Source organism: Apis cerana, linkage group LG3 (assembly GCF_029169275.1).
Source record: "Apis cerana isolate GH-2021 linkage group LG3, AcerK_1.0, whole genome shotgun sequence".
Classification (NCBI taxonomy): domain Eukaryota; kingdom Metazoa; phylum Arthropoda; class Insecta; order Hymenoptera; family Apidae; genus Apis; species Apis cerana.
In genome coordinates, this window is record NC_083854.1 from 2,295,280 (window position 1) to 2,314,061 (window position 18,782).

General features: G+C 28.9%; 3 long non-coding RNA genes across 3 annotated transcripts in view; 2 read left to right on the forward strand and 1 right to left on the reverse strand.

The window, feature by feature from the left end:
- LOC107997128 (uncharacterized) overlaps positions 1–18,782 on the forward strand; it is a 53,661-nt gene that overhangs the window by 32,766 nt on the left and 2,113 nt on the right. The gene's annotated exons all lie outside the window — the stretch shown is intronic.
- Positions 1–18,782, reverse strand: part of LOC107997127 (uncharacterized) — a 120,276-nt gene that overhangs the window by 26,840 nt on the left and 74,654 nt on the right. The gene's annotated exons all lie outside the window — the stretch shown is intronic.
- LOC114577426 (uncharacterized) lies at positions 10,003–15,346 on the forward strand. Its single transcript, XR_009829318.1, has 3 exons — positions 10,003–11,177; positions 12,874–13,579; positions 13,723–15,346. It is a non-coding gene; the product is annotated as an uncharacterized LOC114577426 (long non-coding RNA).

Consider the following 18,782-nt stretch of genomic DNA (forward strand, 5'->3'; position numbering starts at 1 on the left):
AATATCACGTACAATGATGAACAGAATGATCAAAACCAAAACTGGATGTAGAGGGAAAGAATTTAAAGAATCGGATCACGAATTTAACCGAGACTAGAGAGACTAGATGTGTAGCGTTCGAGTAACAGAGAAAGAAATAATCGTGGAGGGCGTCGATTCGAAGAAAGGGGAGGGGGTAGCACGCGAAGAAGAAACCTTTCGAATCAATATGCGCCGCGAATCAGCACGATGGACTTCCCTCCAGTCTATTCGACAAAGTAGTAGAGGCTGCGATGATCGTGAAAGCGACTCGGAGCTGGGTGATGGGCTTTTCAACGTAGCCTCCTCCCTCGACATCAGAGACGAAGATGTCGCGTTCGAGGGTCGACCGCCTAACCAGAATTCGATTTCTCGATCGAGACGCCGGCAGAATGCACAAGCAAGATTTTCTCGTCGGCTGCATGGACCTTACGCCCCCTTTGGGACATTTTTGTCCAGATCACGGATTGGTTTTCAATATAACTTGCATTAATTTCTCGAATATATAAAAAAAATGAAATTTTGCAGATCTTTTTCTTTTATTTTTACATCTACATTTATTTGACGTGACTAAATTCGTTGATCGTCTTTGATCATGTTTACTTTATTGTTTACTTTGATCGTGGATAATGTTGATATGAAATGATTCTGTGACGTTATTAGAAACTCGATTCAATTCAAATGATCGTAATCTCGGTGATTTATCATAGATCGCAAGTATTAATGTAGTAATGGAAGGATACATGAAACGATGGGCAAAATTTTAATGATCGAAGTTGAATAATTCATCATTCAAAGCATTTTCGAATAATCGTAATTAAATGTAGGAATGAATATTATCCGAGGATTTTAAAATAAAATATTATTAATTAAAATATTACTTTATTCGAAATTTTAAATTAATTTTTCAACCTGTTTCACAACCTCTGATTCTATTGAAAAATTCTAGTAAAAATTAAATTTTCATTTTTAAAGTATGGTATATATATATATACATACTCATAAAATTTAGATTTACGTGTTTAGATTCATCACAATTGTATTTTATTATATAATGTAGATTTTTTTGGTTCGTTCAAATTCTTCATTAAAAAATTAAATTTTTAAATATGCAGAGGATTTTTATCAATCTATCTTTACAATCAAATTTAGGGTTAAATTTAAGGAGCGTTTCAAATTTCGTATTTTGAAATGTCACGATGATGCCCATCTCCTAAATATTCGTATTGAATCCCCTTCTCTATCGTTATGCGCACGCTTTTAAAGGCCGTTGGAATGTTCACCACGAGAAATTTTCTCCCTGCAACGCAAACTCGATATTTCGTGTTTTTTTTTCTTTTTTTTTTTTTTTTTTGTTTCATGTTCGGAATTTTCAATGCCACGAACTTGCATGGTAATTCGAGTGCACTTCACGTTTATTAAAACGTTTTTACTGTGAAGCACTGTGAAATGGTTTGAATAACAAATAAATGAAGGATCGAGGCGAATCGTAATATAATTTTTTTTTTTTTTTTTTTTGCGGAAATTAATTTTTGCTCTTTTCTTTTTTTTTTTTCGATCGATGATATTTGACTGATACTTGAAATTGTTTTTTTTTTTTTCGATAACGATTATCGTTTTCACGGTTATTGGGCAGAAATTCAGAAGCTCGGGGTAAAAGGAGGATAGCTGGATTTTTACCATTTTTGGGGAAAATGAAAAAAAATTTTTTTCTTAACCAAAAATTTTTTAATCTTTTTTCGAATTCTCTTTTATAATACACATATATTTTGATCTTTTTTTCTATCTCTTTTTAAATCGTCATTATATATAGTAATGAAATAAAAAAATTATATTAAACGTAAGTATCACGCCTTTTTTTGCAAATTCAAAATTATTCAAAATAACGGTTTAGAAGAAAATAAAAGTAATTTTATTTTGATTTAAGGATTCAAATTAGGATTTATTCTAAAACTTATTTAATGTAGCATTCGAATTCAATTTTATTAAAAAAAGATATTTTATATCGTAATTATTATATTAAAATACATATTACATATTTAAATTTGATTTTTGGAAAGTGCTTTCGATGTTGATATATGTATTTTTCGAATTTCTGTTTCATTAATGCATATAATTTGCAACGAATCAATCAACATTCGTTCACTATCTTTTATACAGTATTAAAACTATACAATTGTTAATAAAGATCTAATTGATATTAATCTTTTGAGTAAGGAAATCGTTATCCTGTTTTTAATGACCATGATATTGATGCAAAAATATAATTTTCATATTTTTCATTTAAAAATAACTTATTATCGCATCAGGATTACTTTTCACTTCTTTCTTGAAACTAAGTTATAATTTACACGATTGATTGGTTTTTAAAAAATATATTCAATATATTTAAAAATGTTTATTTAATAATCGATCTTTGAAAATCAGTGTAATATAATTAATTTCTCGTAAAGAATCTATTAATATTACATCATTAATAGAGTGAACGTAAAAGTAATCATCCAAGTCACCAAAAATACCAAATTAATCGACACAAATAAAAAAAAAAAAAAAGAAGAACAACACGAATCATTCTCCCTTTTTCAACTCTAACGACAAAAACTGAAATTGAATTTTCTGCAAAATGTTTCTCATTTTCCCCGCACTGCTCGCCGATATCGAGAAATTTAATTTCATTGAGTTTTACAGCAATTTCTCGATCGTTCTCGAACAAGAATTATTAACTCGCAGGATTGAGCAAAGTAAAGCGCGGTCAATTTAATTACCGCGAAAAAAAAAAAAAGAATCTATCCGCATCCATTGATCTCTGGCGGAAAGCACCATCTGCGGTGTGTAATTGGAATTCGAAAGAATCAGTTCCGAAATCCATTGATTCTGGCGGGAAAAAAGAGAGAGAGAAAAAAATTGCTTCGCCAATTAACGTATCGAAGATAGTTAAATATTCGTGCGACATTGGAAAGTGTGGAAAATTCATTTTAGATTGAAATTTGTTCCGAAGAAAATTAAAAATTGCGCCATTTCCCGATTTTTTGATAAATAAATAGAAATAACAATATTTTTATTTCCTCGAGTGACGGAGAATTTTTCGAATAAGAATTCAACTATAGATTTTTAACGTATATAACACAGCGAATTAAAATCATATTATTGCACGTATATATTATTTCTTTCTTCGCGATTTAGTTATTATTTTATTAGTTTTCATGCGATGAACAATCAAATATTCAAAGATTATTAAGAATATTAAATACATTAATTTTATATAACGTAATACATTTCAGGCCCAACGCCAGAGAGTTAATATTACATTATTATTATATAAAATATTTCTCAATTTTCAAAAACAAGGAATATGACCTGAAAACGTTGCATTATAAAATTCCTTCATTTTTCAAATAAAGTAATCAAAAAAAAGTAGATAAAAATTCTTTACTGCACAGTTTGCCTTTTCCTTACGAAAATTAAATTTTAATTAATCAAAAATAATGTCATTTAAAATGATTTTTTAGAGAGAGAGAAAAAAAGAAAGAACAATTTTGACAATTGTAAATCTATGAAATCCAGAAAATTCCATGGTATTAATTTCTGCTCGAGGTGAAAAATAACTTTGTACGACTCTCTCTCGACTCCATGTTTTGGAAGGGGATTCTTTTTTTTTTTTCTTCGAAACATCAACGGTCATCAGGATTGATGTAATTTGGCACACAACAATCAGCGGGTTTACAACTACGATGCAAAGATAAGCCCTGTTATTCCAATTGGTTGAAAATCCGCTGATACAACGAGCAACGGATCGGCCAATTGAATTAATTCCGGTAACAAGAAGGCTGCTAACGATTATTATAAAGCTCGATTGGCGAGCCGTTTTATCTGGTCTCCGAGCTTGATTGGTTTCTCCATGCCTGAAGAATTACCTATATATATGTATACAGTGTTTTATACAGTTTGTGATTATGCATGATTATGAATTTCACAAGTTTGTAACAAACATTCATTCGCAAGTTATATTTGGAATATCAAGAATATAGATTTTTGTAACGAGTGAATGGAAATGAATATTTTTTCGAGTGGTTACAAATAAAGTTTTTAAATATGATTTATTTATTTATTAACGAGAGAGAGTATTAATATCTGAGAGGAAAAGTGAATATTAACCTTTTGAAATATTTGCTTATGAAGATATTTTAATATTTTAGTATTTTCTTTTAATTTGTTTGAAATTTCTCAGCTCTGTTCGAAACACATTATTATTTTATCATAAATAATACATAACAATGTACAAATATGAAATTATTAAATTATTTCCAATTATTTAAAATATCTATCTAAACAAATTAAACTACTAATTATTAATTAATAGTCAATAATATTTCTTATGTGTTATTATTTATAAAGTAAAATAAATAGAAAAAAAATAAAAGTTCAATTACAAAAATATTGTTTATTAATAAATCTAAATTTATTAATTTATTTTCTCTCATTTCATAGTATCTAAATGCGAATACAGTTGTAATTGTTTGTTGGACGAAATTTCTTGAAAATAATATATTTCTTCATGTTGAAGGAAATATTAATTTCAATTAATTATTTCGCGTTCATATTAAAAAATATAAATACGTGTAATTGAAATATTTATTGCATACTTGTTAAATCAAGTAATTATTTTAAAATTGCATTTTAATAACTGCAGAAACAAATTATCATTGTACCTAAATAAAAACAATTATAGAAATAATATTATTTAGAATCGATCACAAGTGTATATATATAGGAAAAATAACAATGTAAACAAAGCTAAGAAAATAGGATATTAGATAACTGCAATATTTCTATAAATACTATTTGAAAATATTGTTTCATTTTAATTAAATCACAAACAAAAATATTACTTATTGTTTCATTTAAATTTGACGTAAACAAAATATTTATTCTTTATTTAACCGAAACGCAATAAATATCAAAGATGGCTACGTTCTATTTTTCATTTGTTATTTCTTGATTGAGGATAGATCGAATTTTGATATTGAAAATAGATCGAGTTCTTTATATATGTTATGACATATAACGATAAAAATATAACTTAAAAATATTGTATCGTAATAATATTATAATTAAAAACTGTTTATTTATTTATTTTCGATGAATTGTTATTTGAAATACGTTCTATTTTCTCATATTCTCAGTTAAATATTCATTTCAAAATATTACTTATACGAGTTGATATTAAAACTATTCTATCATATTCACCAACTTTCTAAATTTCGAAAACATTTTTTTCTTTCTAATTTTTTGTTAAAAAAAAAAATTTCTAAATCTGACGTCTAACCATAATTCATTATTTTTAAAATAACTGTACAATGAACATAAACAAAAATTATCTTCTACGATTATAACATTTTAATATTTTACCCTTTTTAATAAAAAAATTAAAGAGGAAAATCTTTTAAAAATTTACAAAGAAAAAAAAAAAAAGAAAAATCTCGCAACACCCATTATTACTCGAAACAAATAAAAATATATTTATACATATATTTCTCTCCATCTCCATTTTAAAAATCGTAAAAAAATCACGCAAGCTCGTATTTATCAATGGAAATCAGAGAAAAATCTGTCGATTTTTTTTTTTCAATTCCGAGAAACAAACATTCCCTCTCGAACGCAATAACAATTTCTCTTATCGGTTGAATCGCGGAGAGATGTGCGTAACGGCGTTTATTGGCCGTGGTTGTAGTATTAATCTTGCCAAAGGGAGAAAGCAGTAACGATTAACGATAACGGCGATTCCCTTTTCCCTTTCAGTTGGCATTAAACCACGACATAAAGGCTCGAATTAAGGAAATGGACTTCCAACAGAGCGCTCGCACGAATCGAACGCCCTTTAAAAGCGGCTCTTTCGCTTTGGAAAAAACGATCTTTTAATATTGAACGAGTTCCGGTGACTGATTGCAATCTCGAATGTCCAGTAGCCATATTATAGCCCCGCAAAGGAGTATCTTATTAATTTCAAGCTTTCCATTCGAAAGGTAAAACGGTTATTTAGAATTTCGCGAAGAGGTAAATTTTGAGGGATTAAATTAGAGGCAATTGAATCTTTTAATTAAGGAAAAGGTATTGATTACAGGTATGGTAATAATTAGAAACCGTGTATGTTAAAGCTGAGTGATAAGATATCGCTTTATAAAGTTGTGATTAAAGCTGTGTGAAAGATTTCTTTGATACGTAATTTAGCGATTTGTTTGGAAAGATTTCAATCGTAAATAACGAGAAATATTATTAATAATTTTTAGCTTGCGTGTAGATTGTATCTAAAATCAGGATTTTAATAAGCAGTTGAGACTTTTTTTAAAGGAAATGTAATAATATTAAAGAGATATAGAAATTTTTCTTTTCTTTTTCTCTCAAGTCACAATTTCAAAACATTTTTTCTTACTATCTTTTCTTATTATATGAACAAATAATCTTCGATAAGATTATAAACAGTATAGTCATAAATATGAATCATTTATGATTATATAAAACTTTACAAAGTAATAAGTATATTATATTTAAACTTGTGAAAATGTTTATGGTAAATCATTTCTAATCCAATTATTTTTAAATATTTACAAATAAATTTAAATAAAAATTTAAATAAAGACCTTATATTTATATAATTATCATGACACGATGCAATTGAATTTTGTTAATCTTTGATACAACTGATCAATTTAATCTTTTATATAAATGAAGGTCTCAGGGGAAATGCACACTTGCACGAGTTTAGTGGAGAGGAAGCAGAAGGAAAATTTATGTCCATAGGAAACGTGATATATTAGAATTAGATGATAAATGACAAGCGTTGGCTAACTCTAGCAGCGAAATTCATTTTATTTATTATAGTTTCGCTTCGTATGAATTATATTGTTTCGTCAGTTTCAACGATTCGATTTGTCGTGTCATATATTAATTGTACGCACGTTACATTTAACATGCACTTTATCTTCGATACAACAACTAACTAAATGAATATAATTAATCGAATATGAATAAATAATTATGTAATGAACATGAATATGAATAATTAATAAGCAAGATATTTTATCTCATGTCGTTAACGCCTTCTATTTTAAATAGAATTAATAATTTTACTTTGTGTTCATTCAAATTTAGTAATTTAGTGTGCTTCTTTCCCATTGCACGCTTGAACGTTTTCCGTTGTTATGGAAAACGTATCAAGAGGCTATGAAATGAACAAACGAAATGTTTAATGGCACAAAGAGGATTAATACACGTATATACATTCTTTCTTCTTCCGTGCAAATATTTTCAAAAATAGATTTGTTATGGTTTATTATAAAATTATTATAAAATTAAATTCAGGAAATATTAATTAAAATTATTTTATTTGTCACAAATATGTCTCGTTTATTCTATCTCGCGTATTTGTACTTAATAATAACTGATATTTATAACTCATAAATTTTATTGCATAATATCTAGACATAGAATCCTTTGTTAAATAAAATTTATTCCTGCGTTTATTTAACATAATTCCATCGAATCCATAATCTTCACGTAATTTCTTTTTTGGTATATCGAATTACCGGTATAAATACATAGAATATATTTAAAATTAGATACACAAGCGAGGATTCCTCTTATTTATCGAGAGAAATCACAAATTCAGCCTTTTCCACCGATTCGAAAACGAGAATTCGAGATAAAAATTACGATAAGAAGAAAAAGAAGAAAAAAAACAGAAAATCTGTAAAGGGAGGGAATAACAATTTTGAGGATTTGCAGAAACAGAATCGTACAACATAAAAAACAAATTCATACAAACGGTAATCTCGTCATCCCAATCTCTACGGGCACGCGTTACGCCCCAAAAACTGTGTTAACCCAACACACGCGCGAATGCATCGTTCGTCTTTTTTTTTCCAAAATCCGACAAAGGACCGTGACAATCGCACACGATGCATTTCAATTCAGAATATGTATATATAAAAAAAAACCATCGAGATCACGCTCGTAGTATAATATCCCCCTCCCCTCCTTTTTTTAATTTTACGTAACAAAAAAAGAAGAAACGAATCAAATTTTATCAACACCCATGACGATCATTTTGCTTCGAATCTCGTGGAGAATTTTCCCTCGATGGACGATTTCCGGTAGGGCGAGGATGCTTGATCCCTCATTAACCGCAGAATTCGAAACTATTATCGCTTTGCAAGAGGAACTGCGACACGTTCTGCGGCCACGAAATATTTATGAAGGAAGCGGTCAAGGAGGAAGCGACGAGTTGATTTCACTCTTCGAAGTGGCGGAGAAATGTTGAGATTTACTACTCGTCGTTCGTGGCCAGGGAACGTTTCATGCGTTCCCATGAATGCAAAGAAATGGCCGCCTTGTGTTTCTCGCGAGCAACAATTTCGTGGAATTAATTTTTTTTTTTTAATTAAAAGAATTCGGAGAAACTTATATTACACGAAAAATTCTCGTTTCAATGAAACTTTGAATCATCGCTGTGGGAAAAATTGTATTCAAAAAATGAAAAGATGGCGAAACTTTTGATTTCAAAGAGATTTCCTGGATGGATATATAAATCTGTAGACAAGTCACGTGTGTGCTTACGTGTATTCACAATTCAATTTCGTCCAAGTCGGGATTTTTGGTTTATGTAAATTTTCTTGTAGAATATAAAATAAATGGTTTTTTAATTATATTTTGATTACGTATCGTATGAATCAACAATTATATTAATAAAATTTTTACTATTTACATATAACATCTAATTTTTAAGATACATTAGAAAAAAAATTATATTATAATTACCTAATTATTGAATTATTAACTGTAATATCAATACTTGTGCTTTAGCATTTAAATTTGCCTAAGAAATTATTTACTTCACTTCCCTACTCAAATCTTCCCTGTTCAATCCACGATATCGTTCCATTTTTATTACTTAACAATATTATGGACTTCAAAATTTTAACAAAACCTAAATTTGAAATATTTCTTTATATCCTTTTTTGCTCTATTCAAAAATATTATCGTACAACGGTGACATACATTTGATAATATTTGAATTTCTCATAGAACAATTTTTGGACATCTGTCAAGAAATTAATTTTCACAATCTTTTTCTTTCTACTCGATCGAAGGAGTGGATATCCTTATAAATTGCAAGGACAGGGCTCGCGAATGCATCGAGTTTCATTAAAATCGAATAAGGCCAGCGTGGAAACCGTTGCACGATGTCGACGCGGAGGAACAACTTTCCGGCGACTCGACGTTTCCTTCCTGCGGGATAATAGTTTCGGTTCGTGGTGGGAAGGGTGGAGGAAAAATAGTGGAGCAAAACGGTGGAGGGCAGAGGGCGGAAGGAAGACAATGGAAGGCGATCAAAAGCGTCTCAGGGAAGCTAAACGAAAATTACGAGGCCACCCGTGGCTCCTTACTGTCCGGAAGCCTTTCTTCCTGCTTACTTCCTCTCGTAAAGATGGAGCCACGTTTCTAGAGAAAAAACGTAACACGTTAAATATCTCTTAAATATATACGATATTTAATCGAAAGTGTTTTCGTTTTTATTAATAAATATAAAACTTGGCAAATGGAAAAATGATAAAGGAAGTATATCTAATCGTTTTGCCATTTTCAATCATCTCTCGTCTTTCAGGTTAAATTAATTCAAGATCAGAGAACCTTGTATTATAATATTCGTGGAAAATGGAAGGATTTAAAATACGAAAAGACTTCTCAGAATATATATATATATATATATATATGATGAAAAATGATATTCAGAACACGGTGATCCATGTTAAGCGATATAAAGGTACTTTAATAAACAAGTAATAATAACAAAACAACTTTTTCTTACCGATTTAAAAATTGTAATATAAATATTCTTTAAAAACAATATTGGTAATTAAAATAGTCAAAATTTTTTAATTATTATTATTATTATTATTATAATTTCCTTTGATAAACATTTTAATTCTTTAATATTAAAATTACAATCGATATTGTAACGCTTTCACATATTTTTTTATTAACGATCTAATTATCATTGACTATTCAAATAGTATCAGTAATAAATAAATAACATATTCGCACAAGAATTTTTATTATTAGCATAACATAAATTTAATCATGTGCCAAAGTGCAACAGCAGCGCCATCTACTCGGAAGATCGAACTTGAGAACAAAAGGATCGCGATTGGACGATTGAAAAGAAAGAGAGAAGGTAAAAAAAATCAATAGAATACATATTGCATGAATTAAGCTATCCTCGATCCTCGTAGATTTTGAATCGTTCTCCTTCCATCCTCGGTGTTTCACGGGCGGAAATATCGGGACAAAACGATGAAATCTCTTTCCCGGATACGAAACAAATATCGATACTGGTGCTGGATACCGTGAGATATCTTTTCATTCGGGAATTTAGGTTTTCTAGGTTTGTTGAACGATAGGGAAAACGATGTTGTACATCCAAACCGAGATAGATGAAAAATTGATAGAAACGTGAAACAACGCTGGCTATACAGGATGTTGTTCCAGTTTTTAAAATAGCTTTTGCCCGAAATAATAATTGTGAAGTAAAAAAAAAATCTTTATTAATGAGCCGTAGCAAAAATACGAGACACGTAATTTTTGAAATCATCTTAACTAGTATTCTCTGCATTATTATTCTCTGTTAACTGTATTTTATTAATTGCAATTGTTTTGGTGTAATATAAATCTTTAACAAGCTTTACATAAAAGAATCATCTCGAAAATTTTTTCTTCTTCTCCTTGTTCTTATTTCTTCGCGAGATTCCATGGAAATATTTTAAACCTTTTCTCTTTTACTTTCTCATTCAGGAAAGATTTTATCGGAGGGGGAAAAAGAAAAAAAAGAAAAAGAGGATTCGAGATGAAAGTGCTCAAAATCATACTCGATTCTAACCAGTTGTTGCTGCTTTTGTTGGCTCGCTTCGTAAGAGAGCTTCGTTATTTCGTTTCCCTTCTGCCCTTACCTTGTTCCTGCTGTTTTCTTCTCCACTGGCAATGGACCTGCTGAATTATGTATGACTGACGGTAAAAGTTCTCTCCGCTGGAGAGATTGGCAGAATTTCGGCAGAGAACCACTCGGATCGAAGAGGATTGGTTTTGTTTTGAAATTAGAAGTAAAGGTAAGAAGAGTGTAAGAAGAGAAATTCTTTAACATTTTGATATTTGATTCGTACACAGATGCGATTACAGAGGAATTTCGATTATTATTGAAATTAGAGAGAGCTTGAATAATAATATTTTTTAATATTTATAATAATAGAATATATTGTAAGTAATGTTATGGTTTTATATAATAATATCTTTTTTTAGCTAATTTATGTATTTCCAGTAGAAATAATTCTTTGAAAATGTGCTTTGAGATAAATGATAAATTCCAAGAATTTTTCAGAATTAGAAGACACGTTTTTATTGTCATATTACATAATTCTTTTGTTTCTCGTGTTATAAAGATAATGAAGAATGGATCTGTGAGTCATTGTATGTCCTTTTTTAATCTTTTAAATAACTAGCTCGTAACAGTTTAGGATTCTCATAATGGATACAATGTTTTATGACTTTCTTGAGAATTTATATCCGTAATTTTATTTTTTTTACTTATCTAATCATTTTTTAAAAAAAAAAAATGAATATTTTTTAACTTTTATAGTTTCAAGTATTATTGAAAGATCAATAATTGATTAATAATAGAAAAGAATTTTTTTTCTTATAATTTATAAAAAATTTATTGGCAAAAGAATAATTACAATAATAAAAAAATATATTGTAACGAAGAAATAATATTAAAATTAAAATATTTTTTTTTTATAAACCAAAGAGACGATTTATTATTAATCAATTACGAATCTGAGTTTGAAAATTTTCAATATTTATAATTTATTAAAATTTTACTCCAATATTTAAAATAAATATTTTTCAGAAAAAAAGAAAAAGATAAATATTCTGGACTTTTCGAGAAAGAATTTCGCGAGTATAAAATTCAAATTTTTGACCCATATCTAATTTCTACGTTTCTCTTGATATATTTCGATTCACGCTTTTGTTTAGACAGTAATTAAACAGTTTTATTTTATTTTATTTTTTTATTTTTTTATTTTTTTTTTTTTTTGCGTTTGATGAAAATTTTCAACATCCAACGATACGCAATCGACGTACCGTCGACATTAATTGAAAATGGACGATACCTGTAACAGGAAATTGCAATTTATCGATTCTCTTCGTTAAAGCGACACCTGATCGTTAACGTGTCATTTTATCGACTACTCTAAATAACGTGTACCGATTTAACACGGCAAATACAGCGATGATCAAGAAAATAACAACGTGATAACAAAATTCTTGATGAGAATACATGAAAATTTTTCGAAATTATTTTGTCCTCTTTGCAAATATCTCGAAGAAATACGATTGATTGATGTGAAAACAAAAAATTTTTATTTTATTCTTTATTTGTCTTAAATGTCTTTTATCTTAAATAATAACTTTTTGACATTGAAAGATAAATTATTTTAATATTTACTTATTATTATTATTTGTACGTATTTATTATTTCAATTGATTTTAATTGATATTTATATTGATTTATATTATAAATTGTATTTCTTTCGTACAAAAAATTTTATTATTTCTACATTTTATATTTTTATTATTATTATTCATTTAAATCGTTTATATTTGAAAATAATTTACTTTTTATATAATAAATTTCTTTTCTTTTCTTTTATTTGAAATAATTATTTTATTTGTTATTTCTATTAAGGAAGAAATTTTCAAAAAATTTTCAAAAAAATCTTCATTTTCTTTATTTATTTTTAACAGGAAGTGAGCAAGCAAAGCGAAATCACCGTATTAATACATTTTTTAAAGTTTTAACGGAACGATCAATGAATTAATCAAAAATTAACAAATAAAATACGCTACGATTAAAATATGATGAGTGTCTTTCCTCAACAATGCGAAGAGATAAAAAAAAAAACGACCATGTATCGCATTTCTTAATTATTCCTTCAACTTTATCGAGGAAGAAATGCAATACGATGTGGAAAAAAAAAACAAGCAAAATTTTTATTACCGGCGAGCTTATTTTTCCGAGAAGGAAGAGCAGCCTATTCTCACGGAAACTTGTTTAATAAAAAAGTTTTGCGGTAAAATATGCCAATGCAGTCGTTCTCCAGACTCCGCGGGGACTTGTCGTAATCTCAGACGTTCCATTTTGATTATGTAAATTCGAACCTCGATTGTACTGGACAGCGAAGCGAAGAAATTAAAAAAAAAAAGGGAAAGAATTCGATCGACGGCTCCATTCTCGAGTCGAAACAATTGCTCCTCTATCCAACGAAAATGGCACAAATATATCGAGACGATCTTAAACATAACTGGACTCTTACTGGAGTAAGAATATTCCAGGATGAACGAGACAATAATAATATGGAAACGTCAAATTCGAGCATCACTCCAAGGATCATTTACATGGAGCAAGAAGTAAGAGGAAGATGAAGTTTCAGGACGTGCAAGTACATCGAAGGTATCGAATGCCACTGTGTTCTCACTGTCTTCGTGCTCTACAATCTCTCTCTCTCTCTTTCTCTTTTTCTCCCCCTTCTATTCACGTTCTCCTTCTCTAGAGGCGTCTTGTCACCGAGGACAATGCGATACTTCTCCTTTCAGACCGGTTCCGTGGCTGTACAGTCGTTATCCACGGCACAATGCCCATTCAGTCGCTTTACCGGCATGAAAACGTACCGATCGAGCAATGGCCGCCAACCTTCTGTTATCGAGCATCCGATCGAAAAGAATTCGACGTGACGAAAAATTCGACTGGCCAGTGGTCATCATTTTTAAAATCTGAAGGGGTGGATTGATGGAATTTTGAAAGTTTTTATCTTAACGGATTGATTAATTCGTTGGAGTTATTTACCAATTTTTGAAATTGGGATTTTTTATTTCGAATCTTCGTGCGAAATTTAAATGTGTAGAACGTACAGAAAATAATAACATTTGAAGATTATGGCATATTTCTATGTATGCAAGCTCGTTAAAGTTTTATTTTACCCATAGGAGAAATGTTTTTTCGTTTTCCATTAGGGAAACGAGCAAAATCGAAAATGAAATTGTCAACAATTTTTGGAACATTTATATCATCGAGTAACAACGTGTTATTTTCAATTATAATACATGTGACGAATTATCTGTTTTATGAAAGCTACCTCTTATGAAAACAATATTGAAGGAAGCCAATATGACTTATAAAAATATTTATTTTATATAGTTTTATGTCAGTTTATATAACTCAATATTGTTCAATTTGTGACTTATGGAATTTATGGGTATTTTTTATATTATTTTTCTACGTGTTATACTTTTATACATATCTATATTATGATTCAACTGATGACTACAATGCTCGATACTTTATATATTTATTTTTAGAAAAAGTATTATATAATTATAATTTTTATTTTATCGAGCATTATTAATTTTTAAAATCACACATATTATAAATAAAAGTCTTCATATTTTTTTAATCGTAGACTAATTTGATTTAAAAAAAAAACGTTGCATGTCTTTCAGAATTATCTTAGAGCCTTCTTCAGGATCCTCTTCAACGTGCCTTGATGAAAATCGTCTCTCTGTCGCAAAGATCGTTTCATCCTTTCGTTGAAGCTTGAAAATGAAGTTTGACAAGTTTTACTAAATTGAAAGTTGTAGGATCGATTTCAAGCGTCTAGTTCCAAGGAACCAGATCCATACGAAGCAAGGGGATGAAAAGCAATTACACTTGTTACTTTTCTTTAGCATTTACAGTTTTTATCCTTCTTTGAAGAACTCTTTTGAAATACACGCAAATACACGTAAATACATCTCTCTTTTCCTTTTTGTTTATAAACAAAAAAGTATTTTTTCCGCCTCGAAACATTGCATTTTGCATTTATATTTTTTTTTCTTTCTTCGGCTCTTTCTTCGTCCAACTACTTTCTAGAAAGTAGAAAACTTATTTTGAGCTTCTTTAAGCTCGATTGAACTTTAAGGCCACACTTTCGAACGTATCGTTGGATTAAGTGGGCTAATTTCGAAACTTTTATCTTATGGTCATGTATATCGATGCTTCGATAGTTTCAAGACTAGAGCATGATCTTAGATACTGCACGTATCATCTGATTCGTGATTTTTCGATAAATACGATTTTTTTTTTATATTATATCAACGTTAAATTCGAACACGTTTTAGCTATTTAAAAAATTTGTAGTCTGATGATTTATAGATGATTAAATTCTTTTACCAAGCTTTTTAAGTGGTTAATCATCAGAGCTAAAATTATTGTTCTCCATTTAGAAAGACAATTATATGTACGTTTATTGGGATAATATAAAAAATAAAAAATTATTATATGTTTTTTAATAATATTTTTCTAAATAAAACAAAAAGTTAATTTCTTAAACATATTTTTAGATCTTTCGTTCTTATTTTTATTATATTATTAATATTATAATATTTCGTAAATTTAATATTAATATATTTATCGATATTTTAAAATAAACATATAAAATAATGCGTATAAAATAACTCTTTGATCCATTTCTGAATTTCCTTTAATTCAGAATTATTTTACATTTCACTCGAGTACGACGTGATAAAATTTGCTTTCACGAAGTTCTTTCTCTTTAGATAATCCCCATAAAATTTACTTATAAATTCACTTATAAATTCGTTAGAATAAATTAGACTCTAAAATATATTAACTGTCTCTTTTTTTAAGAAAGATCTCGATAATAATTAAAATTGAAAGTTAACTCTTATATTTTCCATAGATGATAAATTTTTTAAAAATTGTAACTGTCTTCATAAATAAAGGAAATTTACAATTCCAAAGATTTAAATTTACAATTTAGGATTTATCTTTTGCCACAAGAGGAGGACAGTTTTTGCCAGTGGTTTTGAATTATTACATGTAATATACATAAAAAAATATTTGCAAGTTGTACACACAAATGCAAATCGGATTAAAAAGTGAACGATTTATTGCGGATTTTGGATCTGACCCCATTACTGTTTTATGCAATACAAATGCACAATATATATATATATTTTTTTTTTGTCTACTGGAAATTTCAATATATTTTTCGCATATTTGATTAATAAAATAAAAATGAATCAATAAATTGTTTAACATTCGACACAAAGCAAATATATATGTATATATATGTATATTTTTTTTTTTGACATTTTGGACAAGTTACAAATTTTAAAAATTCACCATAAATCGAAATAAAAAATTACCGATTTAATATTTATTGTGAAAATATCTACTTCTTGAATTATTATTATTTTTTAACATTAATTCAAAATAATAATTTCATAATTATTTAAAAAATTATTTCTTTAAAAAAGAGAAACTTTTTAGGTTGAAAAATTCTCAATCGAAGTCTGCTTTGATTTCGATTCTACGACGTGCTGTGAAGCAAAATTTTCCTTCGTGAACTGCAATTTATGGTCAGAGAAAGGAACAGCAGAAATTCACGATTCCTTCGTGAAATTTCAAAGGCCAACGATATAAAATGAAATCGATTTTATAGGTAGCTATGTTGAGAAACGAAAAAATTTCTCAGATTTCGCCAGAAAGTAGCGCATCGGATTTTTCATACACACATAATCGAAAAATCACTTGGTTCACCGATGATTTTCAGATATCGTCGATTACGTCCTTTTTTCTTTATCATTTTCTTTTCTTCAAAAATCGAAGAAACGAAGAGAGACGAATCGAAAATGTCTGTCAAAAATAAACACAAAATTCTCATATGCTCGATAGAATCTCAAGCCGTAGAAACAACATCCATATTTTGATAAAATATTTAAATCTTAAAATTAAAATTATTTCTTTTCTTAAACCATAATATATTCAATTTATCGATCCTCAGAATTAATCAATCACATATCTTTCCCTAGACTTAAAAAAAAAAAAAATACAAGATCAAATACAAGATTCTTCTACTACTTGTTTCATTAAAATTTAATTTCTCAATTACCCGATACATCCAACAACAAAAAAAAAAGTTTCTCATTCAAGAAGATCGACACCTTCCCTCGATTCCCTCTACCCTCCTTCCTTCGTTTATCCAAAGGATAGCAACTCGAAGCTTAATGGAGAGGCTAATAATCGAAGGAGGAAGGTCTAACAGGCCTTCCTTAAGGAGCAGACGAAATTAGCGATAGGGTAGATAGGGTATAAGCGGTAACCCACGAGAACCCTGGAAAGGGATCGAAGGGTTGTAAGTGGTCCAAACTCGAAAACCGCCTTTATTAGCGTTCCAAGATAGCGTGATATATATATATACTTATACTCACCTTTGGCACACAGTTGTCCCGTGAACGAGCGTAAACGAGCGCGAGATGCATCTGCGTTGCGACATGCGATCGGTCCATTTCCACCGCCACCGTGTTATTTATCACCGTGAATTAACGTGCAGTTTGCACGCAGTTTATGTATGTGTCACGATGAGAAATATACGCCGTATCACGATGAAAAGATTTCGCGGTTTGGTGGCTCGGTGTTTTCAACGTTCAACTCGTGAGCTATGAGAAGAGAGCTTTAACTTGGTGACTGTTCCGAGTTTAGATCTCTCGGATCTTCATCCCTCCGTGTATTAAATATTCAAATGAATTCCGGTGCTTGAGAGATACATGTATATAGGTTACAATAAGGGGAGAGAGGGAATGGTGGTCGTAAATGGAGGAATAAGCGCCATCTTTATTATCATAAGGGAGGGGGGAGGGGATTCCCCTGCTTGTTTCTTTCGTGCTATTGTTGCGTATCGTATTACGAGATAGTGTGAATTTCTGTTCGTAGTATTCGGACGGAATTCGTTGTTTCGTTTCGAGCATTGTACAGTGATGGAATACAATCGTAAACGTTTGTAATTTTAATTTTCAGTAGCATCGCTGATGCTGTCGATAAAATTATTTGTTTTCAAAAGATAATTGTGATTAATTGAAAAATTGTTTAATTAGTAAATTAGTGAAAGAAACGATTCGATTATAGAAATTTCTTTTGGGACGGTTTTGGGTCATTTTTCCAATAGTATGTATAAATTATGAAAGGACATTTTTATCACAAAAAGTGAAACGAAAAGTTTTTAAAGTTTAATTCATACAACGAATTAAAAAACATTGTCAATTATTAACAAAAGATAATATTGTGTTTAAATTGTTTAGAATCGATTTCTAAGTAAAATAATGTTTGAAATAAAAAATAGTAATGCTTTTTTTTAAATAGAATTATTTTCTTAAACGTATTAAATACGATCAATCAACTTCGATAATTTCTCTCTGTATTAAAACATTATTTGGAATAATTACTTGATTTTACGAATATATAAAATGTATTTCATTTATACATATTTCAGTATGATGCAATATCATGAATATGATTATTTTATTTTTCAACATGGAATTGAAATAATTAATTGAAATAAATATGTTTTTCATTATATATGTAATAAATTATTTGAATAATATTTTTGTGAAATTCGTGTCGCGAATATTCTTATTTATACATCATAATAAAATAAACGAATAATTAATATTTATATAATTTTATTGATCAAAAAATTGTATTTATTAAAAATTTTTATTCGTTCCTTTTTGTCAAATAATAACCACAAGAAAATAAAATAATATAAAATAACCTATTACCAATAATTCATTCAAATATTCAATCAAAAATTAACAAA